Source organism: Phalangium opilio, unplaced genomic scaffold (genome assembly GCF_054372755.1).
Source record: "Phalangium opilio isolate 3A_F unplaced genomic scaffold, DU_Popi_V2 ptg000093l_1, whole genome shotgun sequence".
Taxonomy (NCBI): domain Eukaryota; kingdom Metazoa; phylum Arthropoda; class Arachnida; order Opiliones; family Phalangiidae; genus Phalangium; species Phalangium opilio.
The window spans coordinates 5,491,251-5,509,297 of record NW_028324198.1 but is presented as its reverse complement, the minus strand read 5'-3'; the positions used below and the strand labels follow the sequence as shown (position 1 = coordinate 5,509,297).

The following is an 18,047-nucleotide window of genomic DNA, read 5'->3' as shown; positions in this document are numbered from 1 at the left end:
TTATACCTGGGGCATTTATCACAGTCTTTAACTGTCTCTTTCTCCATGGCTACATATGCAGTGTTCGTGGAGTACTATTTTCCAAGGCTCCACTTACAATTTCCATTAGCTCATTTTGTTGGCTTGCTTTTTGATTACACTGTATGTTAGAAACAAATATTTTTAAATATATATCTGGCAAAGTTCCTATTTTAAAATTTTAAGTACCGATGACGGGCCAGTTATCGAATCTACAACGTTCATATCTTCAGCTAGGATGTCTCCCCCATTGCGCCGGCAGTTGTCCTCGTACATGCAGGTCCTTTGTGCCTCCATGTTGTCCTGATTACATACAAATCCATCAAATATTTATAAGCAGGTTAGACTTGAAAGTATACTCTTTGATTGTATATAGAAAGACTTGCCATATCCAAGGAGTAAGCCAGGAGAAACTGGCTTCCCTTCTTCCCAAAAGAAGTCAAAGGTTCGGCCAATGTAATTTGTATGGTTTTCTGCTATTTCTTTTCACAAGAATTTGTTGGATTTTAAACACAAATCACTGTTCAAAACATCCCAAATATCTTCATTCACAAATTTCACTAGCGCGTATTGTTGAACTTTTTTATTTCTTGACATGGTTCTAGCAAGGTATTGTCAAAAATTGTCTTTGAGTAAAGTTTTTAATTTCAAAAATATGGTGATTAAAAGGCAAAAATTATTTCATATCTTATGTCGTTTTACTTTGCCTTTTATTGTTTATCTAAAATTACTCATAGCCTTAATAACTGCTCAGTAACAATTTAGGAACAACAAAAAATTCAAAGGGAGGGTGAAGTGGAATATGCAATAATATTGTAACAACAGAAATCGAACGTACCCGCGTGTTTCTCATTTTTACCTGTCCGAATGACGATGACGTCACGGAGAGGTATTACACTGGACGTGTTGGTGTGTCTGTCTGTCACACCCCACGTGACCGCGTTCGGAGTTTGCGTATCGGAGCAAACGTGTTCGCAATTTCCGGACCGCGTTCGCAGTACACAGAAATTCCGTAAACTTTACTTCATTGCTTTATCTATCTTATTTAACGCCAATCATTAACTAGTGGTTACACCTTCATCTGCTGACTAACCGCCAATTCTTTCACTCAACACCCTCAGTATTTATTGGCTTCAGTGGCGGCTTAAGTCAAGTGGAGGCCCCAAGCGGTAACCATTTTGGGGCCCCCAAACTCAAGATATTAAAATTAAATAGTATAGTTGTAAGGAATTTATATAAGAAGGCCTAAAATAGCGTCCGGTGCGCGGTGATAGTCGACAATCTCCCCTTAATGGGTAAGGGGGGTGGAAAACGAGCCGGGACTTATTATTTTATCTAATATCGTTTTTTTGGGTCGTCTGAGAGCGCTCCGAGATCGCTCCAAATTTACGTGTTAGTCATCGCTCTAGCTCGGAGGACCGAATGTAGTTGCTCCGAATGAAAGACAAAAGTTTTTTCAGAGCTGTTTTATGACGTCTTCAGGCGCTCCGTCTCTAGACTCGAAGCGGTTGGGATCAATCCGGGAGGAAACCGGGAGTGAGCGACTGGGTCATTGTAAGACGCGCCGCCGTCTCGGAGCAGCTCGTTTTTACCGCAAAGAAAAACGCTATACGTTTTCCACCATCTATTTCTTTTACCTTTTCGTTAAGCCTTGGTTTGGTTTTTGGAACTTGCGAAATCATAGGTACACTTGATTCGATTTAGAAACAATTACAGAACGAATATGATTTTCACGTAGAGACACATATTCAAAATCCATCCAGTTATGTATGTTCAAAACCTTTAACTAACTTGTTCATGGCAATTAAATGCAACCGTCGTAAAGTTTCAGCAAAGAGGAGAGAAAGACGGATAGAGAATCGGTATAGGCAGCCGTGATCCATGCGTGGTGAAAACGGGGTTAAATATACGGCACACCACGGCGCCTGAGCGCAGCTTTCTCGCGCATAGTTGACGTAGGGGATGACAGAGATAAGGCGAGGAGGTCAATCCCCCATGCGCAAAGGATGTGCGTCCTAAAACTAAACGTACCGAAAAATGTTTTTACTACCCCCGTATTTTCCCATTTTCTGGCGGATTTTATAAAGCGCGTTTCTATCTCCCTCTCTCTCTCCTCTTTGGTTTCAGCACCGCGGGCAGCCTCCATTTTCTGTTTTCTTTGCTCAAGGTTTGCTTTTTCTCTAGTCGGAATCATTCGCGTCCGTATAACCTATCCCTATGGGATCCAAAGGGAAAGCGCAGAGCAATGACGGGCATGAAAGGGCTGGGGCTTACTTGTCCACTGACACCGGCGTAAGAGTAGAAGCCTAAAATCTCGCGACTTAGGTCTTCTTATATAAATCCCTTCTTGGTATAATATCATAAGGACATCATCTCTCTAAGGGCCCAAGCGCATCTATTAGCAAAAACATTTAGTTCTGCTAGATGTGACGTAAATTTTGTATAGGGACTTCTTCCGAAATTTTGTGAAATTCGCGGGAGAGAAAAATAATTTTCAAAATCAGCCACGACCGATATCCTAAGCCGGTCGTGGTCTAGACGCGAGCTGTGAGATAACGCTCCCAAGCGGTTAGGAATCACACTAAAACAGGCGGGGAGGCGAGAGAGGAAGGACTGAGGGGAAAAAATAAGTAAGAGAATTTCCAGAACCCCCCAGCTAAGTAAAAATCACGAAGGGCTTTCGTGAGAAATCTTTGAAGGAGGGAAAAATGTTCAATGCCGGGTTACTCTGCAGCGAATGCGCTCGGCCTCTGTTTAGGCTATACAATTATTATACCACTTGAGATGAGACGGATGGCTGACCAAATCGGACCTACATACATTTCAACAGTAACATAGAATCTTGGGCCCTTAGAGAGAGAGATGATGTCCTTATGATAATACTGAAAGGGAAAATATTCGTCATTTATTTCCTTTTAAAACTATTAGTCTCTTCCATTTTTTACTTTAAAAAAAATTGTTAATGGAAGAAAATTAATTCTGCTCAATTCGGGGCCCCATGGCATCCCGGGGCCCCAAGCGGCCGCTTAGTCCGCTTACCGTTAAACCCGCCACTGATTGGCTTCTATCAACAACACCATGCACTAGTCTTTCATGTACACCACATACACACCAATCTGTTCTTATTTTCTTCTAACACCACCATCTACTGGTCTTTCGTCTATACCACATAGACACCAATCTGTAACATTGGCTTCTACTCCATCATCGTCGTTAGGCTTAAGATGTACGCGGCGAGCGGCTAGGGGCTAGGGTTACGAGAAACGTCTAGCCTCCCAATGGCAGGGCTTCCACCAAAGGTTCACGCAATTGCGCATTTTCTTATGGCTTATTGTGAATCAATCACCTTATATACCCTAAATTTACAAAAGTTCTTAAACCGACTTAACTATAATTAACGTAAAATACTGACGATTAAAATAATTAATATCAGTTATATTTATTATATAAAAACGTCTTGGTTTGGACCAAGGCTGAAAAAACAAACGATATGTGTGAGGCTTATCAATTGACTGAAGTATCAGATATTGAAATTTTTTCTAGTTATTTTTATACACTCAATCCTTAATCAATATTTAATTCAATCAACTGATTTTACTGTTAATCGACCTAGTCCCTCTAAATTAATTGAAAAAATTACATATCTACGCTTTTTCAAGAACAATTACATTTTCCGAAAACATTTTATCATGAAATTAATTTATCATCTTGAGGATACAGTATTGAATATTTGAAATGTTCTACTGGATGTCTAAAAAAAGCAAGCGAACTTTGGCATAACTCGAATGGAAAATGTAAATATTTGATCGTGGATGCCAAACAAGGGTGTTGCGCGAATTCATACATTTAATTTCGTTTATCAAAATGCTACATTTCTATTGTCGCCTCTTTGATGGTAAAGTTGCACTGGAACTTCCTTTTCCGTACTTAAGAATTTCTTGGTCATAACTCAGTCTATGGTAATATTGGCTGAGCGTGTTGCGACAGCTCAGATGACCCATACACTGAAACCACTGGTGATTATAAAATGCCATATATTGGGAAAATAGAGGAAGGGAGGGGGTGTCGGAGTGAAATGTGACCTTCTTGGCATAACTAGTAATGAATGATGTGTTTAACCATATTATTTCCGCGGGAAATGAATATAACAAGTCTGAGAAGTATTTCTGTTCATGTGATCTTTACCCTTTACCACACAGGATAAACTTTGTTGCTTTGTCTTAAGTAGACGACATTCACTCTAAACGACAGTCTTATCAACAACTTAAAACAGATTTAAACTTCTTTTGGTGCAAACTTGAAAATTTGTCAAGCCAGCAACAATTAAAACTATGTCGGTCAAGATGCTCACAAGTTAGTGAGCATCGACACGAAATCCCTTCAAAATAATTAATTTCATGATAAAATGTTTTCGGAAAATGTAATTGTTTTTGAAAAAGCGTAGATATGTAATTTTTTCAATTAATTTAGAGGGACTAGGTCGATTAACAGTAAAATCAGTTGATTGAATTAAATATTGATTAAGGATTGAGTGTATAAAAATAACTAGAAAAAATTTCAATATCTGATACTTCAGTCAATTGATAAGCCTCACACATATCGTTTGTTTTTTCAGCCTTGGTCCAAACCAAGACGTTTTTATATAATATCTGTCGCTTCAGTCTTAATGTATTTAAATTTTGAGTAATTATGTTTTCTTTACCGCTTATTATTATGTCCAATTACGATGGTCAAAAAATGTATCTAGGCGGACGAGATAACCACTACACTACACATAGCAGGTAATACTGAGATTCCGAAGAGATCTAGCTTATTATTATGTCGAATCACGATGGTCAAAACATGTATCTACCAGGGCTCGAACCCGGGACCTTCCGCGTGTAAAGCGGACGTGATAACCACTACACAATGAATACTTGGTTATTCTGAGTTTTCGAAGAGATCTAGCTTATTATTGTGTCCAATAACGATAGTCAAGTCATGTATCTACCAGGGCTCGAACCTGGGACCTTCCGAGTGTAAAGCGGACGTGATAACCACTACACCATAGATACTTGGTTAATCTGAGTTTTCGAAGAGCTCTAGCATTATTATTATGTCCAATCACGATGGTCGAAACAAGTACTTCTGTAATTAACTAAAATTAACATACTTAGACTTAATTTTTTCTGATTAAACTAGCCGATCGCACACCCTGAATACTTAATTGTTAAATTTAGAGTATTCCGAAAAGTAACTTCGCTGTAGTTTTTCAGTTAGAGGTGGTTAAATATCACGAAAAACCCCATGTTAATCTCCATAGGAAAATTGGAAAAAGCATGTGAATTTTGCTTTAACGTTAAAGAAGAGTATCAAGTCATATCTACAAGGGCCTACCGGCCCTGTAGAATTTAATTATTTAGGATAAACTTCTTTCTATGAAATGACACAAGTGAGAGTTAATATAGAACGAGTAATGAAGATTGCATCTGAATCGAAACACTATACGCATATCAAAGTTAATATAGAACGAGTAATGATGATTACACCTGAATCGAACACTATAAGCGTCTCAAAGTTAATATAAAGCGAGTAGGGTGAAAAGATCTCTTACAAAACGGTAACATTTGCTTTTTGCAGAATATTAAATGGAAATGTTTCAAATATTTTTCGGCAATACGATTCTTTTTGTAGTTGTGTAGCTATAAAAATCTGTTTTATCTTAATTTTCCAAGAACATCTTTTGATATTAACATTTCAAATTTGGTGTTTACTTTTTAATTCAGCTTTACTACATTTATATATAGTGAAAACGCATTTTTTATATACATTAGATAATATCAGAAGGGAATAAGAGAGAAGGGAGACATTAGAGCCTGCTATGGTAACGGGAGTCCGACCAACCTCAAGAAAACCGTGAAAACGTTGCGCAAGTACACAGCTTTCAACCAATTTACTGCAAATATAGTTCTTTTCTCCGCGGTGTCAGGCGGCCTATTTTTCTGCTAGATTTTCATTCTCCAAAGGCTTAGGGCTGTCCATGTTTCGTTCTTGTGTAATTATAACCTCAAGTATGTATTTTATTGAAACTAATTTTTATTTTTTAATATTTATTCAGAATAATTAGTTTTCATCTATTTATTACTTTCAAATTATCTGATTTTGGTATGTTCTCAATTCCCGTGCATCTTAATTAATTGCACAGCTTGATTTCGTTTATCAACATTAAATTCGGCCATTTTATCTCCTTCAATGTAAAGTACTTTTTATACGTCAACCGAGACGTCACCTTCTTATCTGACGTCACAGCTAAGACAGAAGTTTGATAGCTAGATTTTCATTCTCCAAAGGCTTAGGGCTGTCCATGTTTCGTTCTTGTGTAATTATAACCTCAAGTATGTATTTTATTGAAACTAATTTTTATTTTTTAATATTTATTCAGAATAATTAGTTTTCATCTATTTATTACTTTCAAATTATCTGATTTTGGTATGTTCTCAATTCCCGTGCATCTTAATTAATTGCACAGCTTGATTTCGTTTATCAACATTAAATTCGGCCATTTTATCTCCTTCAATGTAAAGTACTTTTTATACGTCAACCGAGACGTCACCTTCTTATCTGACGTCACAGCTAAGACAGAAGTTTGATAGCCAATCAGTGAAGGGTAGTTGATTTGAGGTTGGTAAGACTGTTGTTACGAGTGTAAAGCATTATGGAGATATAAAGTGTGTCCCTTATCTCTTATTCCCCTCTGATAATATGGATGTTAATTCTTCATCGCTCCACAACTGTTGAAACGATTGGGTCTGTGAAATAAGATACCCTAGATTTAAACTAGAATTGACCTTGTTTCGCGTCCTCTTATAGGAGGTTTAAACGGTTCAGAGTGAGCCGAAAGTTAAATGCACACTTCAGTGATAGATATTAGGTCTCATTAGAATTATTGAGAATACACAGGAAATTGTTAAACGATTAAGCCTTTACAAAAGACCTTAGCAATATTTCGCCAATTTGAACTATGTATTTCCGGTTTTTCTCATTGACTGCTGGTGGACCTGTGTTTAGAAAGTAAATTCGTCTTGGCTCGGAGAGGTTTATTTTGGTTTCCCATTTTGTCAACTTTGTGGGGAATTTTTGAAACACGTGCTAAAAAAACTCTCATAGCTTGAATACAATAGAACTGTCTATAGAGTAATTTCGGTTGAGAGGGGGAGTGAACTGTTTATCCCCTACGTAAGGGGCAACTTTGTACTAGAGAATACTATTTGCCCCCGGAAGGGAAGGGGAGGGGGGATATCACTAAGGTAAGAGATAGAGGGTTATGACGTTGCCGTATATGGGAAAGAAATTACTCTATCCCCTACATGGGGGAGAGCTTTTTATACAAAGAATACAGCACGCCTTTTTCTCCATGGCCGTTGGTAGGGGATGACAATATAATAGAGTAGTTGCAGCTCCCCACTTTGATTGTATTAAGCTATAAGGGGGAAATACCGTGCCTATAGCCTATAGGAACCGAGACAGGAACACTAATTTTATTAAATAATCGAAATTAGCCTGAGATCAATATCTTGATAAAAATTTGCCTTAAGAATAATAAATAAGGCATGCAAAACTAATCTTAATTGCGTATTAATTTAAAATTGCAAAGACAAGAGATATTAACGCCTTTCGGCTTTTACAAAAGATTACTGAGGCGTATTACCAATAATGAACTATACTGTTAACGAAAATAATACAAAAATTAAAGTCATACCTTGAATTAAGATCCAAAATCAGAAAGACGAAACAAAAATGCTAAATGGGCCAGAGCCGCCAGAAACAATACAGTAAACTAAACCGCTAAACGTCCTGTCGTCCGAATGGTAGTCGTACCAAAGAGGGTAGACAGTAGAGGAGTAGACACTGTAACCTTTTCAAACGCATACGGGAATATCTCGCAAAAATTTCTACCTTCATTTCCGGTTTCTTCCCATTGGGTGATTGACTTCTAAGCAAGGCTCTTCCTTATTGGTTTGAAAACGTCGCCTGCTTTATTTTAATTGTTAACGGTTTCTATTCCGAATTTTGGATTTTCAAAATTGTTTGGATTAATTTGGAAAGGTAATTAATATATAATAATTATTTTAGATGTATGGTACTTTTCACATTCTATAATGTGTAGTTTTTAACGTTTTATTTCAAGTCTATTTGTTATTTAAGATATGCCTCCCTCTCCAAGATACCAATGTTGTTATGGTATGTGCACCAGAAAAGGTGTTACTAATGCCAAAAATACAACGCCATTACGTTCACGTCAGGATGGTTTTACACGCTTTCCATCGCCTAAAACCGAAAGAGAAAAATGTGCAAGATGGGTGTCTGCTTGTGGACGCTCCCACTTTTCAATCACTGATGTAACTAAATTAAGTCAGATATGTAATAGGCACTTTGAAGGGTTTATAGGTCCGACCGCAGAAAACCCAGATCCCATCCCATTGATTAATGTTATGGATAGACACATTATAAACAATCAAATTACAAAAATTGGCAACAATTGTAGCACTACCCGTACAAAAATTTTAGGCTGTAATTCATCTGCATACGCGCTTTTTTATCGCTACCACGCTGTAATAGGTATACATTAAGGCTACATTTTCTGCAGCTCGAAAAACGCGAAAATTTAACAACAATTCCAGAACTGCAAATTGTCTGCCGTTTCTACATTTTCTGTTTATTATCTGTTAATTGTCTGTACTGGCAGAAATATGCAGCGCGATTCTGCAAACGCGATGCAAAAGTAGAAATAACAGCTGCTAGTTTAAAACTGTAATTTGACCACAGTTATAGACATGTTACAGATCTGCAAAAGTGATGGAAAAGTAGAAATCCAGCTGCCAATTTAAAAGTGCAAATTGACTATATTTATTGACATGTTACAGGTTTGCAAAAGTGATGAAATAGTAGAAATACCAGCTGCCTATTTAAAACTGTAATTTGACCATATTTATAGACATGTTACAAGTCTGAAAAAGTGATGGAAAAGTAGAAATCCAGATGCCAATTTAAAACTGTAATTTTACCTCATTTATAGACATGATACAGGTCTGCAAAACTTATGGAAAAGTAGATATTCAGCTGCTAATTTAAAACTGCAATTTGACCACATTTATAGACATGTTACAAGTCTGAAAAAGTGATGGAAAAGTAGAAATCCAGCTGCCTATTTAAAACTGTAACTATTCTACATTTATAGACATATTGCAGGTATTCAAAAGTAGAATTTCCTACTTTTGAATACCTGCAATATCTCTCTAAATGTGGTTAAATTACAGTTTTAAGTTGGTAGCTGAATTTCTACTTTTCCATCACTTTTGCAGACCTGTAACATGTCTATAAAAAAGGTCAATTTAGGTCAAATTAAAGTTTTAAATTGGCAGCTGTATTTCTACTGTTCCATCACTTTTGCAGACCTGTAACATGTCTTTAAATGTAGTCAAATTGCAGTTTTAAATTAGCAGCTGGATTTCTACTTTTCTATCACTTTTGCAGACCTGTAACATGTCTATAAAATGGTAAAATTACACTTCTTAATTGGCAGCTGCATTTCTACTTTTCCATCACTTTTGCAGATCTGTAACATGTCTATAAATGTGGTAGAATTGCAGTTTTAAATTAGCAGCTGGATTTCTACTTTTCTCTCACTCTTGCAGACCTGTAACATGTCTATACAAATGGTCAAATTACAGTTCTAAATTAGCAGTTGCATTTCTACTTTTCCATCACTTTTGCAGACCTGTAACATGTCTATAAATGTGGTCAAATTGCAGTTTTAAATTAGCAGCTGTATTTCTACTTTTCTATCACTTTTGCAGACCTGTAACATATCTATAAAAACGGTCAAATTACAGTTTTAAACTAACAGCTGGTATTTCTTCTTTTGCATAGCGTTTGCAGAATTGCGCTGCATATTTCTGCCAGGCTAGACAGTTAACAGTTAACAAACAGAAAATGTAGAAACGGCAGTCAATATGCAGTTCTAGAATTGCTGTGAAATTTTTTTTGAGCTGCAGAAATGTAGCCTTAATGGTTACAGCGTGGTAGCGATAAAAAAGCGCGTATGCAGATGAATTACAGCTTAAAATTTTTGTACGGGAAGTCAACTTCGAGAGCTCCATAAATTTTTATCTGCTTCTGTTAGGTATTAATATTACTGCTTTTATTTTCCTAAACTTTGAATAAACAATTGGTTAGGCCTAAAAAGGCATCTTAAAAAAGCTTTACTCATTCATCTCAATAAGATCTTTTGATCTAATACTGTCACGTCTCGATCCTAAAAATATTTAAACCACCATAAAAGATAGAACATTGAAACTTTTTTGGTCATAAAAGGGCCAGTATTGTATATACAGTTATCAAAAGTTTATCAGATATGTTTCAATAAGTATGACACTGCCTATACTTCGTAATGCTAGAGACTTACTGAGAGCTAGTTCGAGAATGACTCGAGAATTGAATACACTCGGTTTTGCAGTCCAACTTCACCGATTAAGACAAGATCTACTATCACCATGGCGCTCGAAATGTGAAGGAAATTGCGAACCAAAGTACTTAAGCGCTATCATATAAGTCTACAGCAGTTTTCCTGGTTGCGAATAGACGTAAAACAAGCCTATCGGGACCCTTCCCTTCAGTTGTTATCGGTTTTAGCTACAAGTTTTAAAGACTTTTTCGATTATGTAAGCAGAGTGGCGCAGTGGAAGCGTGCTGGGCCCATAACCCAGAGGTCCGTGGATCGAAACCACGCTCTGCTATGTTAATGTAAAGTAGCATTTCCTATTATGGTATCAGTTAGTTTTTCTTATAATGGTGATGTAAGCAGAGTGGCGCAGTGGAAGCGTGCAGGGCCCACAACCCTGAGGTTCGTGGATCGAAACCACGATCTGCTATGTTATTGCAAAGTAGCATTTGCTATTTTGGTATCAGTTAGTTTTTCATATAATGGTGATGTAAGCAGAGTGGCGCAGTGGGAGCGTGCTGGGCCCATAACCCAGAGCTCCGTGGATCGAAACCACGCTCTGTTATGTTAATGTAAAGTAGCATTTGCTATTTGGTATCTGTTAGTTTTTCATATAATGGTGATGTAAGCAGAGTGGCGCAGTGGAAGCGTGCTGGGCCCATAACCCAGAGGTCGTGCATCGAAACCACGCTCTGCTATGTTAATGCAAAGTAGCATTTTCTATTTTAGTATCAGTTAGTTTTTCATATAATGGTGATGTAAGCAGAGTGGCGCAGTGGAAGCGTGCTGGGCCCATAACCCAGAGAACCGTGGATCGAAACCACGCTGTGCTATGTTAATGTAAAGTAGCATTTGCCATTATGGTATCAGTTAGTTTTTCATATAATGGTGATGTAAGCAGAGTGGCCAGTGGAAGCGTGCTGGGCCCATAACCCAGAGGTCCGTGGATCGAAACCACGCTGTGCTATGTTAATGTAAAGTAGCATTTGCTATTATGGTATCAGTTAGTTTTTCATATAATGGTGATGTAAGCAGAGTGGCCATTGGAAGCGTGCTGGGCCCATAACCCAGAGCTCCGTGGTTAGAAACCACGCTCTGCTAAATTAATGTAAAATAGCACTTGCTATTTTGATATAAGTTAGTTTGTTCATATAATGGTGATGTAAGCAGAGTGGCGTAGTGGAAGCGTGCTGGGCCCATAACCCTGAGGTTCGTGGATCGAAACCACGCTCTGCATTGTTATTGCAAAGTAGCATTTGCTATTTTGGTATCAGTTAGTTTTTCGTATAATGGTGATGTAAGCAGAGTGGCGCAGTGGAAGCGTGCTGGGCCCATAACCCAGAGGTCCGTGGATCGAAACCACGCTGTGCTATGTTAATGTAAAGTAGCATTTGCTATTATGGTATCAGTTAGTTTTTCATATAATGGTGATGTAAGCAGAGTGGCGCAGTGGAAGCGTGTTGGGCCCATAACCCAGAAGTCCGTGGATCGAAACCATGCTTTGCTATGTTATTGCAAAGTAGCATTTGCTATTTTGGTATCAGTTAGTTTTTCATATAATGGTGATGTAAGCAGAGTGGCCAGTGGAAGCGTGCTGGGCCCATAACCCAGAGCTCCGTGGCTAGAAACCACGCTCTGCTAAATTAATGTAAATTAGCATTTGCTATTTTGGTATCAGTTAGTTTTTAATATAATGGTGATGTAAGCAGAGTGGCCAGTGGAAGCGTGCTGGGCCCATAACCCAGAGCTCCGTGGTTAGAAACCACGCTCTGCTAAATTAATGTAAAATAGCACTTGCTATTTTGATATAAGTTAGTTTGTTCATACTATGATCATGTAAGCAGAGTGGCGCAGTGGAAGCGTGTTGGGCCCATAACCCAGAGGTCCGTGGATCGAAACCACGCTCTGCTATGTTAATGTAAAGTAGCATTTGCTATTATGGTATCAGTTAGTTTTTCATATAATGGTGATGTAAGCAGAGTGGCCAGTGGATGCGTGCTGGGCCCATAACCCAGAGCTCCGTGGTTAGAAACCACGCTCTGCTAAATTAATGTAAAATAGCACTTGCTATTTTGATATAAGTTAGTTTGTTCATACTATGATCATGTAAGCAGTGGCGCAGTGGAAGCGTGCTGGGCCCATAACCCAGAGGTCCGTGGATCGAAACCACGCTCTGCTAAATTAATGTAAAATAGCACTTGCTATTTTGATATAAGTTAGTTTGTTCATATAATGGTGATGTACGCAGAGTGGCGCAGTGGAAGCGTGCTGGGCCCATAACCCTGAGGTTCGTGGATCGAAACCACGCTCTGCATTGTTATTGCAAAGTAGCATTTGCTATTTTGGTATCAGTTAGTTTTTCATATAATGGTGATGTAAGCAGAGTGGCGCAGTGGGAGCGTGCTGGGCCCATAACCCAGAGGTCCGTGGATCGAAACCACGCTGTGCTATGTTAATGTAAAGTAGCATTTGCTATTTTGGTATCAGTTAGTTTTTCGTATAATGGTGATGTAAGCCGAGTGGCGCAGTGGAAGCGTGCTGGGCCCATAACCCAGAGGTCCGTGGATCGAAACCACGCTGTGCTATGTTAATGTAAAGTAGCATTTGCTATTATGGTATCAGTTAGTTTTTCATATAATGGTGATGTAAGCAGAGTGGCGCAGTGGAAGCGTGTTGGGCCCATAACCCAGAAGTCCGTGGATCGAAACCATGCTTTGCTATGTTATTGCAAAGTAGCATTTGCTATTTTGGTATCAGTTAGTTTTTCATATAATGGTGATGTAAGCAGAGTGGCCAGTGGAAGCGTGCTGGGCCCATAACCCAGAGCTCCGTGGTTAGAAACCACGCTCTGCTAAATTAATGTAAATTAGCATTTGCTATTTTGGTATCAGTTAGTTTTTAATATAATGGTGATGTAAGCAGAGTGGCCAGTGGAAGCGTGCTGGGCCCATAACCCAGAGCTCCGTGGTTAGAAACCACGCTCTGCTAAATTAATGTAAAATAGCACTTGCTATTTTGATATAAGTTAGTTTGTTCATACTATGATCATGTAAGCAGAGTGGCGCAGTGGAAGCGTGTTGGGCCCATAACCCAGAGGTCCGTGGATCGAAACCACGCTCTGCTATGTTAATGTAAAGTAGCATTTGCTATTATGGTATCAGTTAGTTTTTCATATAATGGTGATGTAAGCAGAGTGGCCAGTGGATGCGTGCTGGGCCCATAACCCAGAGCTCCGTGGTTAGAAACCACGCTCTGCTAAATTAATGTAAAATAGCACTTGCTATCTTGATATAAGTTAGTTTGTTCATACTATGATCATGTAAGCAGTGGCGCAGTGGAAGCGTGCTGGGCCCATAACCCAGAGGTACGTGGATCGAAACCACGCTCTGCTAAATTAATGTAAAATAGCACTTGCTATTTTGATATAAGTTAGTTTGTTCATATAATGGTGATGTACGCAGAGTGGCGCAGTGGAAGCGTGCTGGGCCCATAACCCTGAGGTTCGTGGATCGAAACCACGCTCTGCATTGTTATTGCAAAGTAGCATTTGCTATTTTGGTATCAGTTAGTTTATCATGTAATGGTTTTGTAAGCAGAGTGGCGCAGTGGGAGCGTGCTGGGCCCATAGCCCAGAGGTCCGTGGATCGAAACCATGCTTTGCTATGTTATTGCAAAGTAGCATTTGCTATTTTGGTATCAGTTAGTTTTTCATATAATGGTGATGTAAGCAGAGTGGCGCAGTGGAAGCGTGCTGGGCCCATAACCCAGAGGTCCGTGGATCGAAACCACGCTGTGCTATGTTAATGTGAAGTAGCATTTGCTATTATGGTATCGGTTAGTTTTTCATATAATGGTGATGTAAGCAGAGTGGCGCAGTGGAAGCGTGTTGGGCCCATAACCCAGAGGTCCGTGGATCGAAACCATGCTTTGCTATGTTATTGCAAAGTAGCATTTGCTATTTTGGTATCAGTTAGTTTTTCATATAATGGTGATGTAAGCAGAGTGGCGCAGTGGAAGCGTGCTGGGCCCATAACCCAGAGGTCCGTGGATCGAAACCACGGTCTGCTATGTTAATGCAAAGTAGCATTTGCTACTTTGGTATCAGTTAGTTTTTCATATAATGGTGATGTAAGCAGAGTGGCCAGTGGAAGCGTGCTGGGCCCATAACCCAGAGCTCCGTGGTTAGAAACCACGCTCTGCTAAATTAATGTAAAATAGCACTTGCTATTTTGATATAAGTTAGTTTGTTTATACTATGATCATGTAAGCAGAGTGGCGCAGTGGAAGCGTGCTGGGCCCATAACCCAGAGGTCCGTGGATCGAAACCACGCTCTGCTAAATTAATGTAAAATAGCACTTGCTATTTTGATATAAGTTAGTTTGTTCATATAATGGTGATGTAAGCAGAGTGGCGCGGTGGAAGCGTGCTGGGCCCATAACCCTGAGGTTCGTGGATCGAAACCACGCTCTGCATTGTTATTGCAAAGTAGCATTTGCTATTCTGGTATCAGTTAGTTTTTCATATAATGGTGATGTAAGCAGAGTGGCCAGTGGAAGCGTGCTGGGCCCATAACCCAGAGCTCCGTGGTTAGAAACCACGCTCTGCTAAATTAATGTAAATTAGCATTTGCTATTTTGGTATCAGTTAGTTTTTCATATAATGGTGATGTAAGCAGAGTGGCCAGTGGAAGCGTGCTGGGCCCATAACCCAGAGCTCCGTGGTTAGAAACCACGCTCTGCTAAATTAATGTAAAATAGCACTTGCTATTTTGATATAAGTTAGTTTGTTCATACTATGATCATGTAAGCAGAGTGGCGCAGTGGAAGCGTGTTGGGCCCATAACCCAGAGGTCCTTGGATCGAAACCATGCTTTGCTATGTTATTGCAAAGTAGCATTTGCTATTTTGGTATCAGTTAGTTTTTCATATAATGGTGATGTAAGCAGAGTGGCGCAGTGGAAGCGTGCTGGGCCCATAACCCAGAGGTCCGTGGATCGAAACCACGCTGTGCTATGTTAATGTAAAGTAGCATTTGCTATTATGGTATCGGTTAGTTTTTCATATAATGGTGATGTAAGCAGAGTGGCGCAGTGGAAGCGTGTTGGGCCCATAACCCAGAGGTCCGTGGATCGAAACCATGCTTTGCTATGTTATTGCAAAGTAGCATTTGCTATTTTGGTATCAGTTAGTTTTTCATATAATGGTGATGTAAGCAGAGTGGCGCAGTGGAAGCGTGCTGGGCCCATAACCCAGAGGTCCGTGGATCGAAACCACGCTCTGCTATGTTAATGCAAAGTAGCATTTGCTACTTTGGTATCAGTTAGTTTTTCATATAATGGTGATGTAAGCAGAGTGGCCAGTGGAAGCGTGCTGGGCCCATAACCCAGAGCTCCGTGGTTAGAAACCACGCTCTGCTAAATTAATGTAAAATAGCACTTGCTATTTTGATATAAGTTAGTTTGTTTATACTATGATCATGTAAGCAGAGTGGCGCAGTGGAAGCGTGCTGGGCCCATAACCCAGAGGTCCGTGGATCGAAACCACGCTCTGCTAAATTAATGTAAAATAGCACTTGCTATTTTGATATAAGTTAGTTTGTTCATATAATGGTGATGTAAGCAGAGTGGCGCGGTGGAAGCGTGCTGGGCCCATAACCCTGAGGTTCGTGGATCGAAACCACGCTCTGCATTGTTATTGCAAAGTAGCATTTGCTATTCTGGTATCAGTTAGTTTTTCATATAATGGTGATGTAAGCAGAGTGGCCAGTGGAAGCGTGCTGGGCCCATAACCCAGAGCTCCGTGGTTAGAAACCACGCTCTGCTAAATTAATGTAAATTAGCATTTGCTATTTTGGTATCAGTTAGTTTTTCATATAATGGTGATGTAAGCAGAGTGGCCAGTGGAAGCGTGCTGGGCCCATAACCCAGAGCTCCGTGGTTAGAAACCACGCTCTGCTAAATTAATGTAAAATAGCACTTGCTATTTTGATATAAGTTAGTTTGTTCATACTATGATCATGTAAGCAGAGTGGCGCAGTGGAAGCGTGTTGGGCCCATAACCCAGAGGTCCTTGGATCGAAACCATGCTTTGCTATGTTATTGCAAAGTAGCATTTGCTATTTTGGTATCAGTTAGTTTTTCATATAATGGTGATGTAAGCAGAGTGGCGCAGTGGAAGCGTGTTGGGCCCATAACCCAGAGGTCCGTGGATCGAAACCACGCTCTGCTATGTTAATGTAAAGTAGCATTTGCTATTATGGTATCAGTTAGTTTTTCATATAATGGTGATGTAAGCAGAGTGGCCAGTGGATGCGTGCTGGGCCCATAACCCAGAGCTCCGTGGTTAGAAACCACGCTCTGCTAAATTAATGTAAAATAGCACTTGCTATCTTGATATAAGTTAGTTTGTTCATACTATGATCATGTAAGCAGTGGCGCAGTGGAAGCGTGCTGGGCCCATAACCCAGAGGTACGTGGATCGAAACCACGCTCTGCTAAATTAATGTAAAATAGCACTTGCTATTTTGATATAAGTTAGTTTGTTCATATAATGGTGATGTACGCAGAGTGGCGCAGTGGAAGCGTGCTGGGCCCATAACCCTGAGGTTCGTGGATCGAAACCACGCTCTGCATTGTTATTGCAAAGTAGCATTTGCTATTTTGGTATCAGTTAGTTTATCATGTAATGGTTTTGTAAGCAGAGTGGCGCAGTGGGAGCGTGCTGGGCCCATAGCCCAGAGGTCCGTGGATCGAAACCATGCTTTGCTATGTTATTGCAAAGTAGCATTTGCTATTTTGGTATCAGTTAGTTTTTCATATAATGGTGATGTAAGCAGAGTGGCGCAGTGGAAGCGTGCTGGGCCCATAACCCAGAGGTCCGTGGATCGAAACCACGCTGTGCTATGTTAATGTGAAGTAGCATTTGCTATTATGGTATCGGTTAGTTTTTCATATAATGGTGATGTAAGCAGAGTGGCGCAGTGGAAGCGTGTTGGGCCCATAACCCAGAGGTCCGTGGATCGAAACCATGCTTTGCTATGTTATTGCAAAGTAGCATTTGCTATTTTGGTATCAGTTAGTTTTTCATATAATGGTGATGTAAGCAGAGTGGCGCAGTGGAAGCGTGCTGGGCCCATAACCCAGAGGTCCGTGGATCGAAACCACGGTCTGCTATGTTAATGCAAAGTAGCATTTGCTACTTTGGTATCAGTTAGTTTTTCATATAATGGTGATGTAAGCAGAGTGGCCAGTGGAAGCGTGCTGGGCCCATAACCCAGAGCTCCGTGGTTAGAAACCACGCTCTGCTAAATTAATGTAAAATAGCACTTGCTATTTTGATATAAGTTAGTTTGTTTATACTATGATCATGTAAGCAGAGTGGCGCAGTGGAAGCGTGCTGGGCCCATAACCCAGAGGTCCGTGGATCGAAACCACGCTCTGCTAAATTAATGTAAAATAGCACTTGCTATTTTGATATAAGTTAGTTTGTTCATATAATGGTGATGTAAGCAGAGTGGCGCGGTGGAAGCGTGCTGGGCCCATAACCCTGA

The 18,047-nt window shown here is 39.8% G+C and overlaps 1 non-coding gene across 1 annotated transcript; it reads right to left on the bottom strand.

The window, feature by feature from the left end:
* Nucleotides 1–4,999: 4,999 nt before the first annotated feature.
* On the bottom strand, nt 5,000–5,072 carry TRNAV-UAC (transfer RNA valine (anticodon UAC)). Its single transcript has one exon. It is a non-coding gene; the product is annotated as a tRNA-Val (tRNA).
* Nucleotides 5,073–18,047: the final 12,975 nt, after the last annotated feature.